Raw genomic sequence first — 26,997 nt, 5'->3', positions numbered from 1 at the left:
AATGGAATTTTCTGTAATTCACTCTTTAATTGAAAAACGTTTGCTACTTGGAAGTATTTCCATGCTATAGGAGCCAACTAACAAAGCATAGCAACCTGGTAAGACTCTTTGACTACACATATCTACTCTGATCTTCTGACATTGTAACTGCTCTCCCAGGCCTGTGGAAGCAGCTAAATCCTACAGTATCTCTCAATTGCCCTGAAAATAGAGTCCATGTTTTCGTTTGATGAGCACCTTTATGATCTGGCCCCTCTCCTGCTCACCTCTCCTCTCCCTCTCTCGACCTCCCATGACACTCTATATTCCAGGCCGACTGAATCAATCTCAGTTTCCTAAACTAGTCACTATTCTTCTAGCCATTAATTTGGAACTATTATACTGCATCCTACATCCCAGAATCTTAAGCAGCTAACTCCTATTTGTTATATGTGTCTCAAATTCAATCCTTTTATCATCTATAAGTTTTCTGTATTTCCTTTCTTCCCAAGGCATTTACTTCCTTATCATTGCCTCATCAATATAAGGTGAGGCAAATCTCATTTCTATGTGTTCACATTATAGTCCTAACTTCTGCTAGAGCATAATACATTGCATCTGTCAGTCTCACCCAAGCTCATTCACAGTAGGAACTGTTTAATGTTACCGTGGAATCATTTCCTAGCAAGGTGCCTGAATTTTAGCAGTTCTTTGATAACAGGCTTGGAAGTGAACATTCTTTCACACCTACAATACCAGCACACGTTTTGTTATGTGGAGGCCATGCATCTAAATTAACAGTGAGTTTTCTAAAGTTAACTCATCCTAAACTATCTCTCCGTCCTGAATCCTCCTACCAAATCATATTTCTTTCACCCTCCTCCTTGACTCAAAAACTCTCTAAATCTCCTACTGCAGAGTAAAAGACAAATTGTGGCCTTCAAGACTCGGTCTATATCATTTGTTCACCCCACTGCCTCTCTCACTTCTTTTAATATACTTCTTTTAATATACTTCCACCTAATTCACTCAGTCCCAGCCATGCTGGAGTCCTGCCACTCACTTTAATGCCTTGGGCACGTTTTTCTTCCTTCAGGGCTGTTGCAGTTACAATTCTTTCTGCTTGGATAATGGATAACCCACAAGGGCCCCTCCTTTACCCGCTTCAGATCTTCATTCAAATGTCACATACTCAATGATGATTATCCTGATCTCCTTATTTAAAACTGAATAAATATCCTGGTACTTGGAATTCCTTATTCCCTCTTCCTGCTCTGTTTTGCCTCTTCAACATCTAACATGCCATCCATTGTACGTATTTATATTATTTAACGTATGCTCCTCCTCTTTACTGTAAACCCTAAGAGCAGGGATTTGAATCTGCTTTGTTCTTTTGTCACCCCAGCACCTAGAATAGTGATTGCCACTAAAAGGATACTAAATGTTTAATTGAATAGTATATGATAAATATAATACAATTGAACTATAATTTTAGTTCTAAGCATATCTAACTATGCTAAAATAAGCTAAAATCCTGAACTTAACTATTATTTAATCACATTATTGCAATTATTTACATGGTAGAATTTAAAAACTGACAAGAATGAAATACTGTCTTACACTTGAACTTCTAAAAGTATTTTTACCTATCTTTGTAGAATTATAAAAATTTATAGAAGAGTTTCCATATAAAATTTCCTTTAGATCTTAGAAAAAATATAAATCATGAACTATTTCAGATATATATATTTTAAGTGATTCATTAACGAAACTAAAAAACACATACAGATTTGTCAATTGCTATATGATCTAATCTTTGGGAAAACAAACACAATTTAGCCAATATTCAAATAATAAGGAAGAAAATAATTTGTATTCCAGATATTACTCATTTATTATAGAAGTTTTACCTGCACACACACACGCACACACACACACACACACCTCACTTTGATAGCAAAATGAATACAGAAAGTTGTCAAAGTCATAAAGCTTGAAATTCACATCTTGTCTGAGCTGAAAGCTCATGTTTGTAAAATATTAGTCAATTTGAAAATCATTTCTTGGTTTTGTTGGATTTACACAAGGGATAAACATGTATAAAGATCTAAAAACTGTTGTGTCCTTATCCAACTGGACCAAAAAAGAATGTTTACATTTTCCTAACTTAGTTTATTTTGATATTGAAACATTAATATCCTTGCTTCCAGTTAATCAGCAATCACTTAGAATTCTCAGAATCATCTGTTTAACCAAAATCTATTTTTGTCAATCACATTACAGAAGAAAAAGTAGTATGTGAGGCACGTCTGTGCTTTCATGCTCTAGCTTCCATAGTGGGTGGATCAGAGACTTCAGCAATCTGACTCTAGTCAATTCTCAATGACTGCTTTACACTGCCTCTTTAGAGTATTGGCCTAAGTCTAGTGACAATCATTTTTGCTCTCAACTCTTTTCATAATAATAGTTGTCATTTATTGAAGTCCACTACAGGCAAAGCTTGCTTCATAAGCTAACTAATATGTTGTTAAGGCTTAGAGGCAGCCTTAACAACATATTAATTACAGGGATATTGTCCTGTGAGAGTGGATCCAGAGTAATAATATTTCTTCATTCATTCCTTCAGGTAAATATTCTGCTTCTTCCAAATCCTAGACTCAATAGCTTACCATGCTGTTGACTTTGGTCTACGCCAGTTTTCTTCTTAGTTAATTGCAAGTGTGTTTCTGAGGCTAATATTTAAAACAGGGTCCAGGGTGTTTTAGGTATACCTACTCTACTACTGATTGACCTTTTTTACTCTTTAACAGCTTGAACAAAAGTTACCTTTAATGATAGTGTTCTTTCTTTGATTCTGAGGAAAGAAATTACTTATTGTCTATGTCCACATTGCCCAATATTGACATAATGTGAGTCATATACGCAATTTAAAATTTTTCTAGTAATCACATAAAAATAAAAAGTTGAAATTAATTTTATGCATTTTATTTAACTCAATGTGTCAAAATATTCAATATGTAATCGATAATAAAATTGTTAATTGGGTATTTTATACTTTTATAAAATGAAGTCTTTGAAATCTAGTGCATATTACAGCACACGTCAATCCACGCTAGCCCCATTTCAAAGGCCCAAGAGCCTCATGTGGCCAGAGGCTACCTTATTGATGACACAGTTCTAGAAAATAAAAAAGGATGAAATAATTTCTGCCTCATCTTGTGTTAAAAAAAAATATAGCTTTGAAATCAAAGCTAGACAAGACTTGTAAGATAAAAGTAAACTGCAGGCCAGCCCACTCATAAACGATGATGTAAAAAATTCCTAAGCAATATTTTGGCAAGCTGAATTCAAGCCGTATACATAAAAAATAAGGAATCATGTTGAATTGTTATTTCTACCAATTCACGGTTGGTTTGACATTGGAAAATATATACATACAGCCATACCTCATTTTATAGTGCTTCACTTTATTGCGTTCTGCAGATATTGCATTTTTTTTACTAATTGAACATTTATGGCAATCATACAGCAGCAAGTCCGGCAGGGCCATTTTCCCAAGAGCATGCCTTTACTTCATGTCTCTACTTCATGTCTCTGTGCCACATTTGGGTAATTTTTGCAATATTTCTACATTTTCATTAGTATTATATTGGTATGGTGATCTGTGATCAGTGTTTTTTGATGTAACTATTGTAACTGTTTTGGGATGCCATGAATCACAACCACGTAAGATGACAAACTTAATAAATGTTTATCCACGTTCAGACTGTTCCACCAGCTGACCATATCTCTTTCCTCTCCTTGGGCTTTCCTATTCCCTGAGACACAACAATATTGAAATTCAGCCTACGAATAACCCTACAATGGCCTCTAAGTGTTCAAGTGAAAGGAAGAGTGGCAAGTCTCTAACTTTACATCAAAAACTAGAAATGATTAAGATCACTGAGGAAGGCATGCTGAAAGCTGAGCTAGACCAAAATCTAGGCCTCTTATGCCAAACAGTTAGCCAAATTGTGAATACAAAGAAAAAGTACTTGAAAGAGATTAGGACTGCTATTCTAGTAAACACACAAATGATAAGAAAATGAAACAGCCTTTTTACTGATATGGAAAAAGTTCTAGTGATCTACATAGGAAGTCAAACCAACTGCAATATGCCCTTAAGCCAAAGCCTAATCTAGGGCAAAGGCCCAATTGTCTCCCATTCTATGAAGGTTGAGGGAGATGAGGAAAGCTTCAGAAGAAAACTTGGAAGCTAGCAGAGGTTGGTTCAAGGGATTTAAGAAAATAAACAGTCTCTAGAACTTGAGTACAAGGTGAAACAGCAGGCATGTTCACAGCACCTTCACTAGGACTAAATTTCATCTCAAGGAACCACTTTCTTTGCCCATCCATAAGAAGCAACTCCTCATCTGTTTAATTTTTTTTAATGAGATTGCAGCAATTCAGTCACATCATCAGTCTCCACTTGTAATTCTACGTCTCTTGTTATTTCCAACACATCTGCAATTACTTCCTCCAATGAAGTCTTAAACCCATCAGTGTCATTCATGAGGGTTGAAATAAATTTCTTCCAAACTCCTGGTAATGTTGATAATGCATATAGAAATATGCAGTTACTATATATAATATAGTTCCAGTTATCCAGAAGACCTAGCTAAGATAACTGATGAAGGTGGCTACACTAAGCAACGAATTTTCAATGTAGACAAAATAGCATTCAATTTTAAAAAGTTGCCATCCAAGACTTTCATTGTTATAGAGATGTCAGTACCTGGCTTAAAAGCTTCAAAGGACAGGCTGATTTTCTTGGCAGGGGATAATGCAGCTGGTGACTTTAAGTTGAAGCCAATGTTCATTTACCATTAATAAAAATCCTAGGGTCATTAAGAATTATGATAAAGCTATTCTGTGTTCCATAAATGAAACAAAGCATGGATGACAGTACATCTGTTTGTAGAATGGTTTACTATTATGGGCCCATTGTTGAGACCTACTATGCAAAAAAAGATTCCTTTCAAAATATTATTGCTTATTGACAATGCACCCAGTCACCCGAGAACTCTGATGGAGAAGTACGAAAAGATTAATGTTGTTTTCATGATTGCTAACACAATACCCATTCTATAATCCTTGGATCAAGGAGTAATTTTGGATTTCAAGCCTTATTATCTAAGAAATACGTTAATATTTTGTAAGGCTATGGCTGCCATAATGATTCCTCCAACAGAGGTAGGCAAAGTAAATAGAAAACTTTCTGGAAAGGATTCACCATTTTACGTGCCATTAAGAACATTTGTGACTCATGGGAGGCCAACATATTTATATTATGAGGAATGTAGAAGAAGTTTATTTCAACCCTCATGAATGACACTGAGGGGTTTAACACTTCAGTGGATAAAGTAATTGCAAATGTGATGGAAATACCAAGAGAAGTAGAATTCTAAGTGGAGCCTGATGATGTGAGTGAATTGCGGCACTCTCATAAGAAAACTTGAACTGATGAAGAGTTGCTTCTTATGGATAAGCAAAGAAAGTGGATCCTTGAAATTATATCTGCTCCTAGTAAGGATACTGTGAACATTGCTGAAATGACCAAAAAGGATTTATTAAAATATTAGATACACTTAGTTATAAAGCAGTGACAAGGTTTGAGAGTGTTAACTACCATTTTGAAAGAAGTTCTGTGAGTAAAATGTGAACAGCAGCGCATGCTACAGAAAAATCTTTAGGGGAAGGAAGAGTCAATCAATATGGCAAACTTCATTGTTGTCTTATTTTAAGAAATTACCACAGCCACCCAAGCCTTCTGCAATCACCACCCTGATGAGTCAGCAGCCATCAACATCAAGGCAAGACCCTCTACCAGCAAAGAGATTGTGACTCATTGAAGATTAAGATGATTGTTTGCATTTTTAAGTAATATTTTAAAATTAAAGTATATACATTTTTAAGATAACAGTTTGGAACATGTGATGACAGTATAAGAAATTTTACATGCACTGCAATACAAAAAAAAATTCATGTGACTCACTTTCTTGTGATACTAGCTTTATTGTGATGGTCTGGAAATGAACTCACAGTGTCTCTGAGGCATAACTGTATGTGAATTCACTACATCAAAAGATGAGGTAGAAAAAACACAGATGGCATGCTCAATAGATCCAGAAAAGTCATTTCATATAATTCAAACTTCACTTATGAGAAGAAAAAAATCAGAAAACTAAGATGAGAAATGTTAAAGCAGGAAGATTTACATGGAAATACTCAAAAGTTTTTCTGAATCAGAAATAAGACAGGGAAGTTTAGCATCACATTGTTCTGGAGGTCCTGAAAAATAGAGCTAGTAAAAGTTGCCAAGAATTTCAATCATTAGTCAGAGTTTCAATGGTCATAGTTCCAACTACCATGGTTTCTAACTGGAGTCTGGTAAATTAAGTAAAAAGATGGGAGTCCAGGGTGAATATCTGACTTAGGTGGAGGTGTTCTTTATTGAAGCTTTTATTTTTCCAGATTATATCCCAGAGTTGAGAGTAATTCAGCATTGGAGGACATTAGTCCCCAATGGTTATATCAAAATACAGTTAAAACCTGTGCAGGAATCTTCCAACCAAAACCACTTGAACAGCTACGTTTGCAGCCAGAAGAGGTGACTGAGTAAAAGACGGAATTAAACTGCATCAGTTGCAGTACTTTCTTCTACCTCTCCTCCCTCAATCTTTTATAAGGAAGGGTCCCAGGAGCACAGGGCCTTAGACAGGGATGGTGGTCTGTGGGGAGAGGGTGGATCTGGTTCCTGGACAGAATCCTGGCCCAGCCTGTCCAGCATCTCAGCTGGCATTTAGGTTGCGGCCGGTATTGTGGGGGACTGTGAGGCCAGTGCTCTGCAGCATGTACAGCTGGGTTGACCCAGGTTCCTAAAGTCCCATGCCAGCTGCACTGGAGCAGCATCATTCATCCCCCGTGCCTCTGGGAGGTGGCCCGCAGTGACCTCCGTCAATCCTCTACTAGGCCACAACCGCCCGATGATTTGTGGAAGCCGGGGTTCTGCTGCCACCACGGCAGGATGCACACCTGGGCTTGGAATGCGGTGAGCAGCAGGAGGCCATGACAACGGCTTCCTGGCCAATGGAAGTAGAGGCAGGCAGCGCCTTGGAGGCCGAACTGGTGGGGCAAGGCCCGGGGTGCCAGCAGCCATCTTGAAGCATTCTTGCCCCAAGCCCGAAAGTGCTGCTGGGAATACGGTGGCCGGCACTGAGGGCGAAGGAGCTGGGGCATTTGTTTGCAAGTTCCTTGAACACTTGGGCCTTGGCTTCCAGGAGGGGCCTGTTCAACTCTCTTTTTCACTTTTTTATTGAGCTTACAGCAGTCCAACTCGATCATAGTTTCGCTTTGGGAGGTTTCAGTTACTTGCAGTCAACCCCAGTCTGAAAACAGGCGAGTGACACCACATTTGATTAATTTTATTGTAGTATATTGCTGTAATTGTTGTACCTTATTATTATTAATCTCTTCTTACTGTGCCTAATTTATAAATTAAACTTCATCATGAATGTGTATATACAGGAAAAAACATAGTGTACACAGGGTTCGGTACTATCTGCCATTTCTGGCAACCATTGGGGATCTTGGAACATATTCCCCCACAACAGGGGACTACAGTGTTTGTTTTTTGTTGTTCTGGTAAGGTATTGTAATATATTCTGGATGCTAATCCTTTGTCACAGATGTTGTGAACATCTCTTGATTCTTATCTTGTGTTTTCACTCCATAGTGTTTTTGATGCACATATGATTCCAATTTTAATGTTAAATTTAGTGTTCCTTTTCTTTATGATTAGTGCTTTCTGAATCTTGTTTATCTTTAATTACCCCAAAGTCATAAAACTTCATTTCTAACTTGTGTCCTAAATGTTTTATAGTTTTTCTTTTCACATGTAGGGCTTTATCTGGAACAAATTTCCTTCTAGAATATGGAATATGGAATAGGTGTCCATATTCTACCAAAAAAACCCCTTTTTAAAATTTTCTCCATACAGATAATCTATTGTCCTAATACTTTTTAGTGAAAAGATCATCTTTTTTTCCGAACCTGTAACATCAAGTTTCATGTCTGTGTGTCTGAAATCAAGTTTTATGTCTGTGTGTCTGACTCCGGACCCAGAACTCTCTCCCATGATCTGTTTGTCTATCCCCACTCCAATATCAACTGTCTTCACTACTACAGCCTTATAGTGATAAGGCAAGGCCTTCTACCAAATTTGTATTCTTAGGCCCATCTTGATTATTTTGGTTTCTTGTCATTATGGAAAAATTTTATGTCAGTTTTTCAGCTCCCCAACCAACCTGATACACACAACACACATGAACACATACAAACCTGTTGAGAATTTTATTAGAATTGAAAGAAAAGAAATAAAATCCTCATTCTGAATTCATGAGGGAAAAATGACTCCCCCACTTTTCCTAAGCTAAGATCCATTATGCCCAATGGGATAGAACTTTTAAAACTTTTGATTCAGTTTTCCATGTCTATAAATAGGTCTTTATAATGCACCCAGGTTGCTGAAACTTAAAAGAGTACAATCAAAAAAGGGATCCAATTTGAAAACGAAGGCTTTCATATTCTGCCTACACTTGGCAATTTCTCTGCATCTTTCAGGTTGCGTCTATAAATGTATTATCTGTTTGATTAGAGGCAAATTTCTTTAAGACAGAGAACAATTTGCTCACTCCAAGAAAACTCTTCATACTTATATTTTGCACTGTTGTTTTTGATGGTTTTAAATTTTTTTGTGTATCTATGCAGGACATGACTAGCAATTAATTATTTTATATTTAGTCATTTTATGCTTCCAAATAATCATATCAGATGGGTACTATTATCTACATTTACAGCCACAGAAACTGACTCTTGGAGACATTAAGTAACTTACCCAAAGACAGCTAGGAAATGTCAAGGCCTGAATACAAAGCCAAATTTTTACTAACATTAATGTAGGTAGAACAAATGCTTGTTAAATGTATAAAAAATGGTAATCAAACTCAGATTAGGAAGAGACCAAAGTAGCTACTGTTTAAGTGATTAAAGATGTATGGTATTAATTGAGATTTTATTTAGTCAAATCATTCATTGTTGATAGCTCTAGTCTACACCAGACATTGTGTTCTCCACTCTGGAATTATTCCATTCAGCTGTGGCTAGATCTATGCTTTGTTTCTCATGCCAAGAACCTCAGCTAGTCCGAGAAGTCTCACATACTAGTCTGTAACTATATTAAAACTGCTACAAATAACTGCTGGGCAGACTGATTCTTATATCATTCACACCAGAAGTTCAGTGGCAATGTGCCATCACAATTTCTTTCTGATTTGGAAGCTATGAAATTTGCTCTAGCACCCTTTCAAGAATGTTAAAAAAAATTCCCTCTCTGACACACATACAAAAACATATAATCACAACTGTGTTGTGATCTTTCTTGATTTAAAATCTGTTTCTAATTACAATGAAACTTCATCTACCTGGCCTACTAAGAAAATAATTCAAGTCAGTTAGTTCATTTCTCCTTTTGTGTACAAATTATATAAACCAAATTCAATCTTTTAATCTGAAAGTGGAAAAAATACATATAGTGGAAACTTCAAATTCTATTACTGTAGAGATAAGTGCTTATATGTGCATTTTATGATACTTTTTTTTTTTTTTTTTTTTTTGGAGATAGAGTCTTGCTCTGTCACCCAGGTGGGAGTACAGTGGTGCTATCTCATCTCACTGAACTCACTGAAGCCTCCGCCTCCTGAGCTCAAGCAATTCTCCTGCCTCAGCCTCCTGAGTAGCTGGGATTACAGGTGTGTACCACCACGCCTGGCTAATTTTTGTATTTTTAGTAGACATGGGGTTTCACCATGTTGGCCAGGCTGGTCTCAAACTCCTAACCTTGTGATCCACCTGCCTCAGCCTCCCAAAGTGCTGGGATTACAGGCGTGAGCCACCGCGCTCAGCTGATACTGATGTTTTATCTTATGACATCCCATCTGTGTAGTCACTTTTACCTGTTCAGATGTGCCCATTCTTAGCGATTCATTTTTCCCCTCTAAATTGGTCTCTTTTCACATATAAAAGATTTTACAAACTAGTTAAGATTGTTTATAAATTAATTGTCAACAGATTGATAATAATAACATGCCCCGCCCCTTCTTTCCCAGCTCTCACAACAGCACATAATGAGTATTTGGATTTGGCCCAAAGAGATGAGGCTGCAGGGTAATTTAATTTAATTCAATTCAATTTCACATAATTCAATTCCTTTCAACAAACTTTTACAGACATCTGTGCCTAATCTCATAATCCCAAAACCTGGGGCCTTATTCTTCACTCCAGAAGCACATCCTGAGCCAGGCTTTGAGCACCATCACCTGTAGGGAAGTGGAAAATTCAGACAGAGAAGCAGCAGCAATAGCGGTAGTGTTCATGAGCAGACAGGTTATCATTGTAGACAATGGGCCAATGCCACCCAAGCCCTCCAGGACACTATTTGGTACAGCCTTCAGACTTGTCCCATCTGAAAGGAGAAAAAGCTGATGTATAATTATACATCAGTCTCTGGGAAACACATACACACACACACACAAATGTATGGTGTTGGTTCAGGGTTAGTTCTGGAAATGCTAATTCACAGGAACCTTTATGTATGGTCCAAGCCTGGGGACACAAGAAAAGTCAAGGATATTTGTAAAATGAAGCTCTTGGAATGTAGAGAAGCAGTGAAAACAAAGGGGATGTGTGGGTGGACCAGTATCATCCACTACAACATCCTTAAACTGTACAAGGAAAAAAATCCGTAGATTCTATTTCTCTATGTCTGGTCATGTTGCTTGTGCCAGCTGCCTTGAATCAAGCCAATATTCTATAAGCACCTGCTGTACAAAAAATCTATATTAGACACTCTGGGAAAGATAAATATTGAAGATACAAAGACACAGTCCCTGTACAACCAAGGGACTAGAGAATGAGCTTCTCAGATCCTACAGTCTGGTGGATGAGTTCTATATGCACTCTCTAAACTGAAAAAAGCAGATTATAGATACTTTGAAAGTACCATATGTATACCACATATTATATATTTCACAGTACATATAAGAATACATGGTTTCCTCTGAAAAAGCAACATTTCTGTGAGTTAAAAATTATTTCTGCCTTCCTCATTGTGGTCCAGCTTAATGTCTACTCACAGAAAATGGAAAATGAACAAAAAGAGGAGAGTTTTGTTTACACTTTGAAAAGTATGCAAATATTTCCCAATGATTGAAAATTAACATTTACAAATTGAGGAGAATACACTTTATTCATGCACAATAGTGCATTTGTTAACAGTGACATATTTATCTGGCCTTTCCCAGTCCTAGGAAAAAATTATGTCAATTTTCCTTCAGACTGCCTTCCTATTCTGTCACACAAATTATTTCATGAAACATGAATCCAAATGTTCTGTTCTTTTTCAATTTCCTTTCACCACAAATTCCAGAGTTCTGTACTTCATGGCTTTTCACTAACAATTCAGTCTTTTTATTCTAATGGCAAAACTGAAATACTGCTGTCTTTAATCAAGCTACTTTTGACATGTCTTCAATAGTGAAGATTCAGCCTTTTGTGTTAAAGGAAAACTTTTAAAAAATAATTGTAATGATTTAAAATGATGGTTTTTTGCCAATGCATTTTCAGCTCTTGGGATGCTCTTCATCACATTTTCCCATCGTTTCTGCAATGCTTTTGTACCTTATTGTTAATGACAGACAATCTATAAATACAGAAAAGGCCATATTTTAAGGATTTCTCATTGGACAAGCAAGTATCTGTAACATAACAGAGCATCTCGAAATGTAAGTTAATTTACTCTCCTGTTTCTCTAATAACAAGTCTCAGATCTATCAGGGAAATAAGGAAGACAGGGAAGAATACCAAATGTGCTCATCAAGTAACTCAAAGCAAACAGGCTAACTCCAGTGATTTGTTAACACATTTTAAGGATCGTCCATACATACGTGTGGTGGAAAGCATGTGTCCAGGCAATGCTAACCTGCAAGCGGACATGACCTCTGAGGTCTGACCCTGCCTTCATTTCCAGCCTCAGCTCACATCACTTTTACCTCGTGGTCTTTGAACATACATTGCCCTTTTCTGCCTCTAAGCTTTTAAACATTACCTAGCATATTCTTATCTCCAGCTTTTCACTTGCCTAATCCATACTTACCCTTTTTGTTTCAGAGATGTGTCACCTCGTTAGAGATTTCTTTTCCCTGACTACCAAATTTAAAGTAGATCCCTGTGAGCACTCTCTATCAGAGTACTAATTCCTTTTTTTTCTCAAATTTTGTCACTGAGAGATTTCTTTTCCCTGACTACCAAATTTAAAGTAGATCCCTGTGAGCACTCTCTATCAGAGTACTAATTCCTTTTTTCCCTCAAATTTTGTCACTGTGTGTGTGTGTCTGGCACATGAGCATGCATGAGTGTGTATCTTATGAATAAATGAGTGGCACTTAATTTTTATTTGCAACTTTGGGATAAACAGAGATCTATACACTTATTCACTGACATTAATGAGAGAGGACTTGGCTGCATTCCTTGAGGTTGCATTACACTAGTTTCTCAAGAGCTTGGACTAGGAATTGTTTGTTTTTATTTCCTTATTCCTATAGCAGTGCCATATTGTAGGAAAACAAAAAGAAGTTTGTTAAATTAAGTATATCTATGAGCATGACATGTGAGTTTCCAATCTTACATTAGTCAGTGGCAAGGAAAACCTTAGTCTGTGACAAGAGATATATCAGGTTAGTGCAGAAATAACTGAGGTTTTTGCAATTGAAAGTAATGGCAAAAAACTATGACTACTTTTGCACCAACCTAATATTATGAATACTCTTCATCTACTCTCTAAAAACATATTTTTATTCTTGACCCTATTTGATACATAATCATTAAACAATCTAGTTAGAAAAGATTCATTGTTTGTGATTTTTGCATTATTCAACGTTGATTGTAAAACTTTTCCTCTTTTCGAACAAAATGTATTTGTAATGCTAAATGGCAAATACTGGCTCAAGATACTATTTGGAGCTGCAGTTTATAATGATGTACAACAGGATGTAACACAAGTCATGACAGAAGTTACGAAACTTAAGAAAGTTTTAGAATCAAGTCCTGATTTAACTGTGTAAAAAATAACTTTGGGCAAATTATTTGGAGTCTATAAAAGAAGATTCCTATTCTTTATCCACTTAATAGGAATGATAAAAACCCTCATATTTTTGTAAGGATTAAAGACCCTAAATTAGGCAAACGACATAACGGGTGCATGCACGTAGTAATAAAGGACAAATACAGTAATGTTGGTTATTATTAATTGTTTTATTAGGCAATGTTTGAATTCCCTAACCTGCCATTTTCTCTCCTTTTTGTTCTGCTTCTTCACCTACTGTCTGTTACTTTCTTTCCATCTTGAAAATAAGTCTTCCTTCATAAAGGTATTCCTTTCACCTAAATTCTGTATTTCACTTTTTTTCACCCTCTGTTAAAATTTCTTTTCTAAATAACCTCTTTTCCTCTAAAACTCAATTTAAATCCCTTTTAACACGATCACTCTAACAAAACATGAGTTTCTTCGAATACATGCAGAGTAAATTGGGTACAAATAATTTGTCTTTGAACACAGGTAAACATTATAGTTTAAAAATACCAGATCCATATAGTTCCCATTCACACTTATACAGGCATTTCTAAAACTTGAAAAAGTTACCCTGATAGTAAGGAAAAGAATATGCAAAGGAAGCCAAATCAGTTTGGTGTCAGCAGAAAGTATGTTTTGTAACAAAATGATTCCTGGCCAGATGATTACTCATCAAATGAGCCCGGATTTCACACAGGAGGACCCAAAAATGAAAGAAAGAGTCCTGAAACAAAACATGCAAAACAGGCAGCTGATGACCTTGATCAATCTTTCTAAGGAGACGAGTTAGAAATGTCCCAGTCCCCACAGAAATCTATTTGAAGACAGCCAAATGTGTCTTCAAAGAGAGGTGTTCATAAAGACTTGAGCCATCAGTTCTCTACAAAGTAAGATGGGAGCAAAATACATTTTCTACTGTTGATGTTTGATCTGTCCCTTAAATAATATCATTATGAAGAGGAAGACTGGGTACATGCACCCGTAGTAGGTATCACTCTTGGCGTAAGATGTTTAACAGAATCCCTACCTGACAACATACATTACCTACATGTCAGCTCTGTTTTAAATTCAGGAAACTGCGGCTTCATGTAAATCTGATTTGGATATCAAGTGCAAAAGTGATATTCTCTCTGGGACAATCATCTCATATAAAATGTGCTGATACTGTTCAATCTCAATGCCTTAATTAAATCTGTCATAACCCAAGGATTTTCATTAAATAAAAGGCATGATGACTCCTGCTAAGATTTTGAAAGACTTGAAGTATTCACAAAGATTACTTTGCTGTGGTTCCTACTGGAAGAAAACATTCTACATTCAAAACATAATGCGTACCGTCTCAGATATCCAAAAATCATTGAATTGGCATACTCGTATCCCTGTTTGTAGTATGGCCACAGAGCTCTAGCGTATTTTATTTTCCCTGATAAATCTTAAAGTCAGCTGTAATTCATTAAGGAAGTTGTTTGAGCCAAATTAAATTTTCCAGAAACACATCATCTGACATAAACTCTGCTTCAGTTATAGAGTCAGAAAAGACTAGCTAGTTTGTAAGCATTACTCCTTTAATCTCATGTAATCCTGCAATAAATATAGAACACACATTATATTCTGCAGAATAATTAGTGTGTACTGGCGCATTATTGCTTAAATGAACTTTTTGTTTATTGAACCATTACAGAATCATCTTTCTCAAAAATGGTTTTAGCTCTGTAATTTGCTTCATTTTGAGGCCATAATATGCCATGATTTGGGACTAAAATTAATAGTTTTTGAGGAAAGGAGATTCTTTTCAGGACAATTCAACATCTGTGGAAAAACCTGATATTAGAAATCAGTCAGAGAGGCATAAGCATTTGCTTAGTGTACAAGATGAGAGATGGCTGCACAAAATACTACCTTCGCCAACAACCCTATTGAAATCAATGTAAGAGCTGAAATTGACCATGGAGGCTATTTAGAATCTATGCTTCTCAGGCAGCAGAATATTCCACTGAATTGTTTCAAGTGTTGCTATGGAGAAGAAAGTAAAGGGATAGATATGCATAGGGCAGGATCTAGTTCTCTAATTCTGGCTTCAACCATAGCAGTTTATTATAGTTATCACTTCGATATATTTGTTTCTTATACAACCTACACATTTATACATTAGGTACTGACACCCTCCAATTGTTTTTGTATTGTGAATTGAAACACTGGGACCTCAGCTGAAGTAACTGTCTGGTAACACAACCTGACAGTTGAAGTTTCAAATTTGGTAGCTGCCATCTTTACTGGACAACAATGTTTCTGTAGTTGTTTTAATATATGATTTTGCATATACAGACTTATATGTACTTAAATTTTATTTATATTATATAAAACAAAGAGGAAATAGGAAACTAAATGCTGACTAGTAGTAATAAACATAGTCTTCAAATATAATTATAAATCTAAAATAGGCAAGTAGAAAGTTAATTTTAATTTCAACTGAATATGGAATGTTCAATCCATGTGTTTCAACTGGGTAGGAAAAGAATAAAAGACCTTATGTGAAATTGTGGGGAAATACTGCTAACTACTGTGTTTAAACAGTAAAGTATGATTAAACTATATATTAGCCTTCTTGGAATGGAATTTCTTGTCTTGTTATATGTAAATCTGTTTTTCATTTGAAAATATAAGGGATTGTCTACTGCACTGCACCATAATATACTTTGTTTCTAAGAATAAAAAAGCTAAAAATTTACAAATGTAGTTCAATCTCTGACATGAATAAATAATATATCTGAGTCTCTAAAGTTAAAGAGGCTAATCCAAGTTCATATAGTAGGTGCATGCCAGTGGTCTTTCTAATATTTCACAATCTTTATCTGTGGAATCATGTTTTTCTAGTGTATACTGCTCAGGGTTCTCCAGAGAAAAAGAATGCGTTGTGTGTGTATACTTGTGTTTGTGTGTATCTATGTATCTGTCTATCTACAGAAAGATTCATTTTAAACAAATGGATCATGCTGCTGTGGGGGTTGGCAGCTCTGAAGTCTGAAGGGTAGGCCAGTGGGCTGGAGACCCAGAGAAGAGGTAATGTTGTGACTCATGTCTGAAGACAGTCTGGAGGCAGAATATTCTCTTCCTAAGGGAACTTCAGTCCTTTTCTCTTCAGGCCTTCAACTGATTGGATGAGGCCCACCCACAATTTGGAGGTTGATCTTCTTTATGAAAGTCTACTAATTTAAATGTTAATCTAATCTGAAAAATACTTTCATTGTAACATCTACTTTGAGGTTTGACCAAATATTTGGGTCCCGTGGCATAGCCGAGTAGACACATAATATTAACCATCAAATGATGCTGAAAGACTCAGTTTAAGAAAACATAAAAACAGATACTATTAACATTTTAATCTATACCACCCAAATGTTTAAATTAAATCCAAACTCTGTTGCTAGATTCTTTTGCTTTGTATAATCAGAGAAGGTTCAGTGCGGAAAGTGGGAAGGTAGATTAGCTTTATCCAGTATCTAAAAAAATCTGACTGCAATATTAATTTTACTTACTCTTCTTCTCAGCATAAACTTCATTTTCTGCAAGTTGATTTTCACTGATGTTGCATTTTTTAGTTCCATGTTACACATATTTAATCTTCCAGAGGGTAGTTTTATCTTGTCTAAAGGCCAATTTTCTAACAAGCTCCAGAGAATTTCCAATAGGGCAAAAGGTGGTCAGTGGAACAGATTGCACTGCTAGAATACATTAATTTATTGCTGTAGTCTTCATTTGAAAATGTGTGTGCTTAATGACTTAGGAAAATCTTGCATGTATCCAAGCATAAGAACAATAATTTACTGGTAGGCAAGTTTCATGCTACCATACTAACCCTAAAACAAATGTTTCCATCATAGAAATGGGAAAATGAAAGGTGTATGATTTGAATTACAAAGAAATGAAAATTTTCTATTCAATCCCAATGTATACTATCTCATAATTTTGATCATTTGGGTATGTCAGAATCATGAAATACTGTAACCATTATTGGATCTCAGAATATTTCTGATCTCTGCTCCTCATTTTTCAAGACAAGCAAACTGTTGCCCTTGACAAAGGTCAAACAGCTTGTTAGGCGTAGAATGGTATCAGAAATCTTGGTGTCTCCTGTTCTTTCCAAGATTATAGGTGGCTCCCTAGTTGGGAAAGCTCCTGACCTAAGAGTACATCAAATCAATTATATAAATATTACCTAATAGAAATCATGCAATCTGGCAGTTTACCAACTAGATAACTACAGAAAAAAACTTTCATATGTTCTCATAATAAACTATTTTATGTTAGAAGCAGTATGGAATGTTTCTCAGGGAATCATTTAGTAGATTACAGAGCACCATTAGGCAAAGTTCAATGACATAAGAGCACAGTGGTCTGCAGGTGGGTGAGGAAAGACACTGAGAAAGATCTGAATATTCTAGTGTCTTTAGTCATGTAATAAAAACACAATATTAAGCTTCCATCTCACGTATGTAGGATAATAAATCTGTAATTTAATTACCTTTAAAAAATTAGCAGTGTCTGAAACAGAGTGAGTCCTCGATAAATACTTGATGAAGTAAAAAGGGGTTTTTCCCCTTTTATCTCAGAAGAATTAGTTATGATAACACTGTCATTTTTAAAAAGCAAATGCAATTTTTAACATATCTGGAAAACATAATATATTACAGATATACTTGTTAAATTTCATTGAATCTTTTTCTATCTTTACTAGTGGCATCATTCATAATCTAAGGAGATGGCTCAAGATTAGCTCTGTAGCCTTGGTCTTGTACCTTTTTGCTTCCAGACAATTTTTCTGCCCTCGAAACATCTGTGTAGTAGCTAATAAGAGCTGGTCAGTGTGTTTACATCCCCCTCCACCATGCAACATGAGGAGAGATCTGTGATAGTGTGAATATGGCTATGTCGACGAGAACTAATGATGTTTCCCTCTACTGCTTTCTCTTGAGTGGGCCCTGAGATTTGTGCCTGTTTTCACCCCTGAAGAAAACCATAATGCTCCCTCTTGAGATAAGAAAAGTGTTGTAGATAAGAGTTCTAATTCTCCCTTACAAAGAGAAATACTGGTTAGAAGTTGGTTATATGACTTGTTTCTATCGGTAAATAAGGACCAGGCTGTATGAACATATTTCATGACGGAAATCTAGAAATATTTGTTATCATTATTGGCATGTTTAAAAACTGTCCTTTCCTTCGGGCTTTAAAAACAGAAAAACAGAGAAATTGGGCAGGATGACTAAACACAAAGTTATGGGTGAATTTTACAGGGTTTTACTACCCAATTTATGTAGGCGTAATAGGTGTGGTGTGGCTGCAAATATAAAGGTGACACAAATCCAAGTGTGGACTTGCAAAATCATCATCCAATTTCTATTAAAAGTCAGAAAAACAAATCCACCCATGATGGCTACAGACAAAAGCTCAGTCATGCATCCAGTCTTGTTTTCACCTCTATGCGTCTCCTCTGCTTCTTGGTCTCTGTTAAATTGTTAAAAGTTCACCCCTATATTTCTCAGCATCAAATTAGAACAGAACAAAGGCCCACTACTCTAAACAGAATACTCTCTCCTGATGTTTCCTTCATCACTGACCATATTATTTCATGACTTGAACACAGATGTATGTTGCATGTTCCTGTGCTGGAAGAATCCCTGGAGATTATAATCCACTGTATTAGTCTGTTCTCACGGTACTAATAAGGACATACGCAAGACTGGGTAATTTATAAGGAAAAGAGGTTTAATTGACTCGGAGTTCAGCATGGCTGGGGAGGCCTCAGGGACCTTACAATCATGGCAGAAGGGGAAACAAACACATCTTTCTTCACATGGTGACAGGAAGGAGAATAAAAAGCCAGTGAAGGGGAAGACCCTTATACAACCATCAGATCTTGTGAGAACTCACTCACTATCATGAGAACAGGACTGGGGAAACCGCTTCCATCATTAAATGACCGTCCACTGGCTGCCTCCCACCACATGTGGGGATTATGACTCATTATGTTAGTCTGTGAATTGGTAGAGGAAACAGGAAAAGAAATTAATTCTCAAGAATTTCTAGCAGAAAATTTCCAGCATATAAATCTAGAAATAGGTTTAGAACATGGCCTGGATAATTACTGATGAACTACCACTGCACAACTTCTACTTTGGTAACCCTGTTATGTTTGTTTGTTTTTGAGATGGAGTCTCGCTCTATCACCGAGGCTAGAGTGCAATGGCAGGATTCCGGCTCACTGCAACCTCTGCCTCCCATGTTCAAGCGATTCTCCTGCCTTAGCCTCCTGAGTAGCTGGGATTACACTTGCCCACCACCACGCCTGGCTAATTTTTCTATTTTTAGTAGAGACAGGGTTTCACCATGTTGGCCAGGCTGGTCTCGAAGTCCTGACCTCGTGATCCACCCGCCTCAGCCTCCCAAAGTGCTGGGATTACAGGGATGAGCCACTGTGACGAGCCGGTAACCCTGGGTTTTAGAGCCACATTCAGTGTTTCCCAGACAAGTGGGAAACTCTGATATAAACAATAGTAATTACTTGCAAAGCTTTGGTGACACAAATACCAAAGATGACCTGTCTAAAAAATGAAATTACAAGTTCTTCCATAAATACATACATATATGAATGGGAAAAATCCTCCAAACAGTAGTTTGTGTTTTTATTTGGTGCTTACTTTGATTGTAAACTGCACATCAGAGACAGTAAATGAGTTCATCTCCATTATGCTCTCCGTGCCTCCTACTGCATTTGTTAACCGATAAAATACACAGCACAGGCGTTCAGTTGTGCACGGTATAGAGGAGACAGCAGATTATCCTACTGATCAGAAAATGCCATGAGACAGTTTATATGTGACTAACTCACCACTCAAAACCATTCACTAAACGTGTGTGGTATTGCATTAGTCTGCTATCTCACTGCTCATAAAGATGTACCCAAGACTGTGTAATTTATAAAGGAAAGAGGTTTAACTGACTCGCAGTTTCACAAGGATGGGAAGGTCTCACAATCATGGTGGAAAGCTGAGGATGAGCAAAGTCACACCCTATGTGGTGACAGGCAAGGGAGTGTGTACAGGGAGCTCCCCTTTATGAAACCATCAGATCTTGTGAAACGTATTCACTGTCACGAGAACAGCACAGGAAAGACCCGGCCGCATGATTCAATTATCTCGCACCGGGTCCCTCCTACAAAACAGGGGAACTATGGGAGCTACAATTCAGTATGAGATTCGGATTAGGACACAGCCAAACCATATCAGGTATATATGAGATTAATAAGGGGGAGGAAATGATAAATGAAACAACTTTGGTAAGATGCTGTAACTGTTAACACTTAGTAGTACATACATGGGGGTTAATTTTATTATTATTTTTTCTACCTGTGAAGCTGTTTTAAATTTTCAAAAGAAAAAATAGTCACCCAAAGATCCTCATCCATCTTTCTATTCACTTGAAAGAGATTCATTTTCTCCATTCAATGACTCACAGATGATAATTCAATGTTAGACACATCTTAAATTGCTGGTTCTTTTCTCCACCTTTCTCCACAGTCTCCTTCCTTTCTAAACTCAAAATATTTTCCTTGATTCATCCTTTGTTCTTTGTGTAAACACAGATATTTATGCAGGTGCATATGCCTCCGCCTTTAAAGCAGATCTCAGCCTAAATTACTGGGCCACAGAGACCTTGGTGTATCTTACTCCTTTTCCTTTACTCAGAAGAGGGTTAACGTCATGAGCTACTTGACATCTGCCTCCCACTAGTAAATAGTGATGCTTGAGGATAACACACTCACTCATTCAACAAACACTGTAGAGCATGAATTAAATGCTAACTTTGTGCTAACAGCCAGAGACATAAAGACAAATAGGATGTGATCTCTGTTTTACCACACAAAACTGGGTGGTAGGTTAATATCAGGAGTGTTGCTTTAGTATTCTTGAAGCAGCAAAGAGTTATATCTAACCAGGTTAGGTAGGAAACTAGGTGAACTAGGTTGGCAGAAAAAACTAGGCTAGGTAGGAAAAACACCTTAGAAGTGTTTCTTGAGGATAGCAGTGAAAATCAAAAAGGAAATACAAAGGTGGGAGGAGGCACTCTTGGTATAGAGCACAACCCGAGGAGAAGAACAGAACAGAGAAACAAGGTCTTGTATTCAGCAAACCATTAACAGTTGAGTTTTAACAGAGAATAAGGTAGAAAGTGTAGGATGACTAGAGAGGAGGCCATTGATCTGGCAGGGGCAAAATAACGGAGGGCCTCACATCGCATGTTAAGGATCTTGGACTTTATCCTGTAGGTAATTAGAAGCCAAATGTTTAAACAAGTAAATGATGTGGTCAGATTTCCATTCTAGATAGATCACGGTGGCCACTCTCTGCAGGATTGATTTCAAAGGGCTATCAGTGAAGGCACTGTTAGAATAGTCCACATGAGAGATCATAAGGGCTCAAAGCAGGGCAATGAAAAATAAGGATGAAAAAAAGGTTAGAAATCATTCATAAAACTAGTTCATAAATTAAGCCATGTTTCATAGTTAATTAGAGGTGGAGAATAGGACAGAAGTGCAGTAAGGGAAAAGTCAAGGATTATTTTCAGTTTTTAGCTTAGATGGCCAGAGAGTTGGCTGCACTAACAACATATATAAAAAATACTGAATAAAAAGATATTTAATCTTTTTAAAATTAATTGTATGAAACAAATCTTAATTATATAAAACAAATAATGAAAGGTATTTAATTGTACAAAACAATGAAAAGATATTTAATTGTACTAAAATAATTAGGATATATCAAACTTTCAAAAACTCCTAATAAAGAGGAGAGAAATGGGGGCAGAGAGAAAGAAGGGGGACAGGGAGAAAGAGAATCCAGGAATATATTAGTTCAGTTTGGGATATTTTCTTAGGATTGTTGTGTGGAATCAGTGAAGTACCACATAAAGTACTTAGTTCTGAGCCTGGCCTTCAGCTAATGTTCCATACATTTAACTATGATTTAGGTGCTTATGGTAGATAAAGGTGGAATTGACCAACAGGCAGTAGGCAGTTGTGTACAAAAATTCGGAGACTACACAGAAAGAACTGAGGGGTGGGGGAAGAGAACTCAGCATGATATTTGGCATTCTGATCCTGAACAAATCAAACCAGGAGGAATATTCAGAGAAAAAGCACCCCCCCCAAAAAAAATAATAAAACAGTAACAAAACAATGGGCTACATTCAGACCTTTGGCAAACACCAGTTCTAGGATAAGCAGAGAGAAAGGGATGGGAAGCTTATTTAAGAGAATAAAATCTCACAGAATCTGAGGAAGTAATATTATGAAAGTTCAAAATAAAGTACGAAGATCCAGTAAGGTAGAAACTGAAAAATTATCGCTTATGTACTACAAAGAGAAGGATAACAGTGAATGAATTAGGAAGACATACCATGAAGTGGTGATGACTGAAACAAGACTAAAGCAGTTTTTATAGATAATGGAAGGCTAATATCTAAAATAATTAGGCTATACCAAACTTTCAGGGGACAGGGAGAAAGAGAATCTGGAAATAAATTTTGTTCTTGAGGAAGTTATTTTGGTGGGAAAGGCTTAGGTATATTTACTAGCAGAAAGTTAACAGGAAGTGAGAGTTTGAATGGACAGAAGGAAGGAATAACTTGATGGTGCGGTGGTCAGACAAAGTAAATAAAAACATTAGAGCAGGCAACTAGATGTAGAAAAAGACACAGCAATGAAGTGAGTTCTTCATATTTGATTATTAGAAACACATCTCCAGCATTTCCACATGAACACCATAACCACCAATAGGTATTCACATCATCATCAAGGTGCCTAAGCTATATGATGATCAGAAGTATTATTAACGTGGAGACAAGCTAATTTCTTTGAAAAACATAAGCCAAGTTTAAAAGACAAATATTGCTAAATCTACTCCCAATCTTCTTTATCTGGCCTTGAATGACTATGCATTGTCTAACCCAGCTGACCTAAGGGGCTGACCTGGTTTTCAACTGAAGTAGTCAAATTCTTGACTTGATTTTTTTTTAAAGCAAGCTCTAAAAATTTTTCCTTAAAGGATTATATTTCCAGAATATTACAATTGTGTTGCACTGAACAGTTGGTACAGAAATGTCTTTCTTCCCTACTGATTAGAGAAATAAGTATTTTTTCTACAATGTAAACTTTTGTTTAAATAATGACATGAAATTAAAAAGTCTAGAGTCCAACTTGAGTCCACAACTACACTTTTAATAACAATACATTAAATTTGTTTTACTAGTAGTATTTTTCCATTTTTGATGAACTTTTATAACAGAGGGAAGCCAAAAGATGAATCAGTGCCCATTCTATATTAAACAGATGTTTTTGTCATCTAGTTTTTTCATTACTCATAGAACAGAAGGCTCCATTAGAATCACTCCCTCAAGCCCCCACATGTCAAGGAACTAAAATATTTTTTCTTCTGTGAGTAATGTCATCACAAATTATGTATTTAATAATATTCTCCAAATGTTGTCTTATTTTGCTTTCTAGATGGAACAAAGGGCAATCAATAGAAAAGTAAATTATCCCAAGAAAACACCAAGATAAGCATTTGCTAGTAAAGACACAGAAAAGCACTCGGAGATGAAATTTATAACTTGGCAGACGAGACACCTGAACACGACATTTTTAAAAGACAGTGATTCAGTGCCCCAGGTTTATAAGCAACATTATTAATGCCTCCAAATAAAAATAAGTAAGACACTGCTCTGACACAGTAGCCTATATTATTCATATTACAATGCTGTCTGCTAAATTTCCTATAGGGAGTGCTTAAGATTGCATTACAAAATAGTCATTTCTAGGTAAAAATCCTAGTGGGAAAGCATATATCCATAGTTTTAAACAGACAATTTGTCTAAAAAATTATCAATCTACGAACTATAAATTATCACATTTAATTGACTGAAAAATGCATATCTCACTGTATTTTCTAACTGCTATATTAATCTTCTACATCTCAATGTAGTAAGACAGCCAAATTAAACATTTTACAGCCATAGTCATATATTTAGGGTTTCAACTAAAATTATTTCTATCTTAGAAAAGCAAAAGTCTAATTAATGACAGTGTTAGGGCTGACATTGTCCATATCATCTTAATACTTATTTTAAGCACTTAAATGAAAAATTTAAGTTACTTCACGTATTTTGTCATGGAATTGAATTATTCCAACTGGGTTACACTGAATTTATAGTACAGAAATTAGTGATGGGGATTTCAGTAAAATCAAATGATAAAATACATGATTGAACAATGTTGCCTAAATCAATTGATGTCTCTTACTTTGTGAAAGATTGACAGAATATGCTTTATGGTAAATATTTGTAAACCAATACTTAGAAATGCCTTAATTTTCATAGTCCAGTTATAAGAAAGTAGTTTAGCTTTTTTTCAAAGCTTTCTACAAATCGTTTTATGAATCTTACCATTTAAAAATTTCTTCAGGCCGGGTGCGGTGGCTCAGGCCTGTAATCCCAGCACTGTGGGAGGCCGAGGTGGGCGGATCACGAGGTCAGGAGATGGAGACCATCCTGCTAACCCGGTGAAACCCCGTCTCTACTAAAAATACAAAAAACCAGCCGGGCATGGTGGCGGCGCCTGTGGTCCCAGCTCCTCGGGAGGCTGAGGCAGGAGAATGGCGGGAACCCGGGGGGCGGAGCTTGCAGGGAGCCAAGATGGCGCCGCCCACTCCAGCCTGCGCCACAGAGGGAGACTCCGTCTCAAAAAATAATAATAATAATAATAAATTAAATTAAATAAAAAATTCTTCAAAAAACATAAAAACCTTCCTATTGAACAGTTTCCATTAAAAACTAGAATGCAGACAATTCATTGATTATAATAAAGAAGAATAACTTTTTTTTCTAGGGCTAAACCAAAAAGACAGAACAACCACCATTCACTGGTTACAATGATAAATTAATTTGTAAAAGGTGGTCAATTGACCTGTAGGATAATAAAGAAAAACATCATATTCTTTTAAAATTATCATTCCTACTTCCTTAAAATTGAGTTGTAAACAATGTTTCTTTTTGGTGTAAGAATGAAAACAGAAACATTACAGCAATTTTAAGTTACAGTGCTCAAATCTCACAACTTCTAAAATCATTTTTCATAACAAAAGAAAGGGGAAGCACAGAAAACATCTGTTGTAAGCCACAGAGCAAGCAAAAGGAGGTCATTATCACATCCACACAACTTTCTGTCCATTTCTTATATTCATCACATCTTTGGGCCTAAACCTAAACACATTGTAATTATACTGTAAAAAGTGTGAAATAAAAACAATATAAAATGGATATAAAATCATAATTACAGATGAATTGCCTTTTAAGTCAATTAATAAATGACATACAATAATTAAAACAGTAAATGTTGGTTCATCAAATTTCTTCACAATTAAAAATCATTTAATCATTATAATTTGCTACATATTGTTTTCAGTGTTGGATATAACCAGCTCCTAACCTAAGCATAAAATTTAAATTAAAAAAAGGTATTGGTGGTTTTATTGAATTAACAGACAAATACATGATTTAACATTTCTCAACAGTCAAGAATCTGCCTAAGAAATCTCTTCTATGATACTACCAAACAATGGGGATTTTTGTTTAATATATTCTGCTTAGTATAGCATTACTGATAGAAGCAAAAATAGTTGCTTAAAAATGATTTAAAATAGGTATTTTCTATCTAGTAAATCAACAGCTAACAATGTTTAACAGTGGGTAGAATTATTAAATTCTAAGAGAAAAAATGCTGTCAAATTTTTTTTTTTTTTTTGCTATTCTAAATGAGATGCCCATGCAATTAAGTAGGAAAAGAATAAATGGCAAAACTATCATTTTTTGATGGTATGAGCACTTATGTGACAACTTATCAGCTGAAAATCCATGGGAATATATAAGAAAGTATTCCAACTAAACAATGAAAATGTTTCCTTTTCTATATGCACCAGTTAAGTAATACCAAAAAAGTTCAGTCATTGCAGCCATGAAAAATATAAAGTATACAAAAATCAAATTAAAAAAAAAATGCAGGGCCAATATAAAGCAACACATATACACATGATTAAACAGAAATATCAAATACAAGATGAACAGATGGGAAAATACATGCCATGTTGCATAATGCATAATTCTGATTATAAATATGGCAAATATCTTCAACCTACTAACTTAATGTTAATATCCAATTAAATGCCAACATTTGTAAATATGCCTTAACATTTTCAGCATTTCACTTTTATCTTTAAAAACTACATTACAATTTCAGGTGAATTCCATATTAATAATAGTACTGAATATTTACACATATAAGGAAGCTGATCATAAATGCAGCTAATATACTAACATCTTGGGTTTAGTTCCTAATTTTTAAAGTTTAATTCAGATTGATAAGAACTTACAAGTTAACCTTTCTATGCCTCCTTTTCAGTGATTCCATAAATGGCCATTATAAGAGAAACTGCAGAAATGAAAAAAGCTGTCCATCATAATTAAAGGTCTGGTTGACACTGATCACAATCTGTGTACTTAAGGATCAATACATCACCAACAATCTTGTCTGGCTCTCTGCCTGTGGATTATTTGATTGAATGACTTTCAAAGCCTGTCTTTGTTTTGTGTTGCTATAAAGGAATATCTAAGACTGGGTAATAACTTATAAAGGAAAAGAAGGTTTATTTGGCTCACAATACTCATGTCTGGAAAAGTTGAAGACT

The 26,997-nt window shown here is 35.9% G+C and overlaps 1 protein-coding gene and 1 long non-coding RNA gene across 5 annotated transcripts in view; one reads left to right on the top strand and one right to left on the bottom strand.

Annotated features, from left to right (window-relative positions):
* LOC105485564 (roundabout guidance receptor 1) overlaps window positions 1–26,997 on the bottom strand; it is a 1,159,905-nt gene that overhangs the window by 205,208 nt on the left and 927,700 nt on the right. The window lies entirely within an intron of this gene.
* On the top strand, window positions 7,280–26,833 carry LOC139362091 (uncharacterized). The gene is made up of 3 exons (XR_011620432.1): window positions 7,280–7,416; window positions 23,763–23,927; window positions 26,712–26,833. It is a non-coding gene; the product is annotated as an uncharacterized lncRNA (long non-coding RNA).

The sequence above is a fragment of the Macaca nemestrina genome, chromosome 2, assembly GCF_043159975.1.
Source record: "Macaca nemestrina isolate mMacNem1 chromosome 2, mMacNem.hap1, whole genome shotgun sequence".
Taxonomy (NCBI): domain Eukaryota; kingdom Metazoa; phylum Chordata; class Mammalia; order Primates; family Cercopithecidae; genus Macaca; species Macaca nemestrina.
This window is presented reverse-complemented; position numbering and strand designations above follow the sequence as displayed.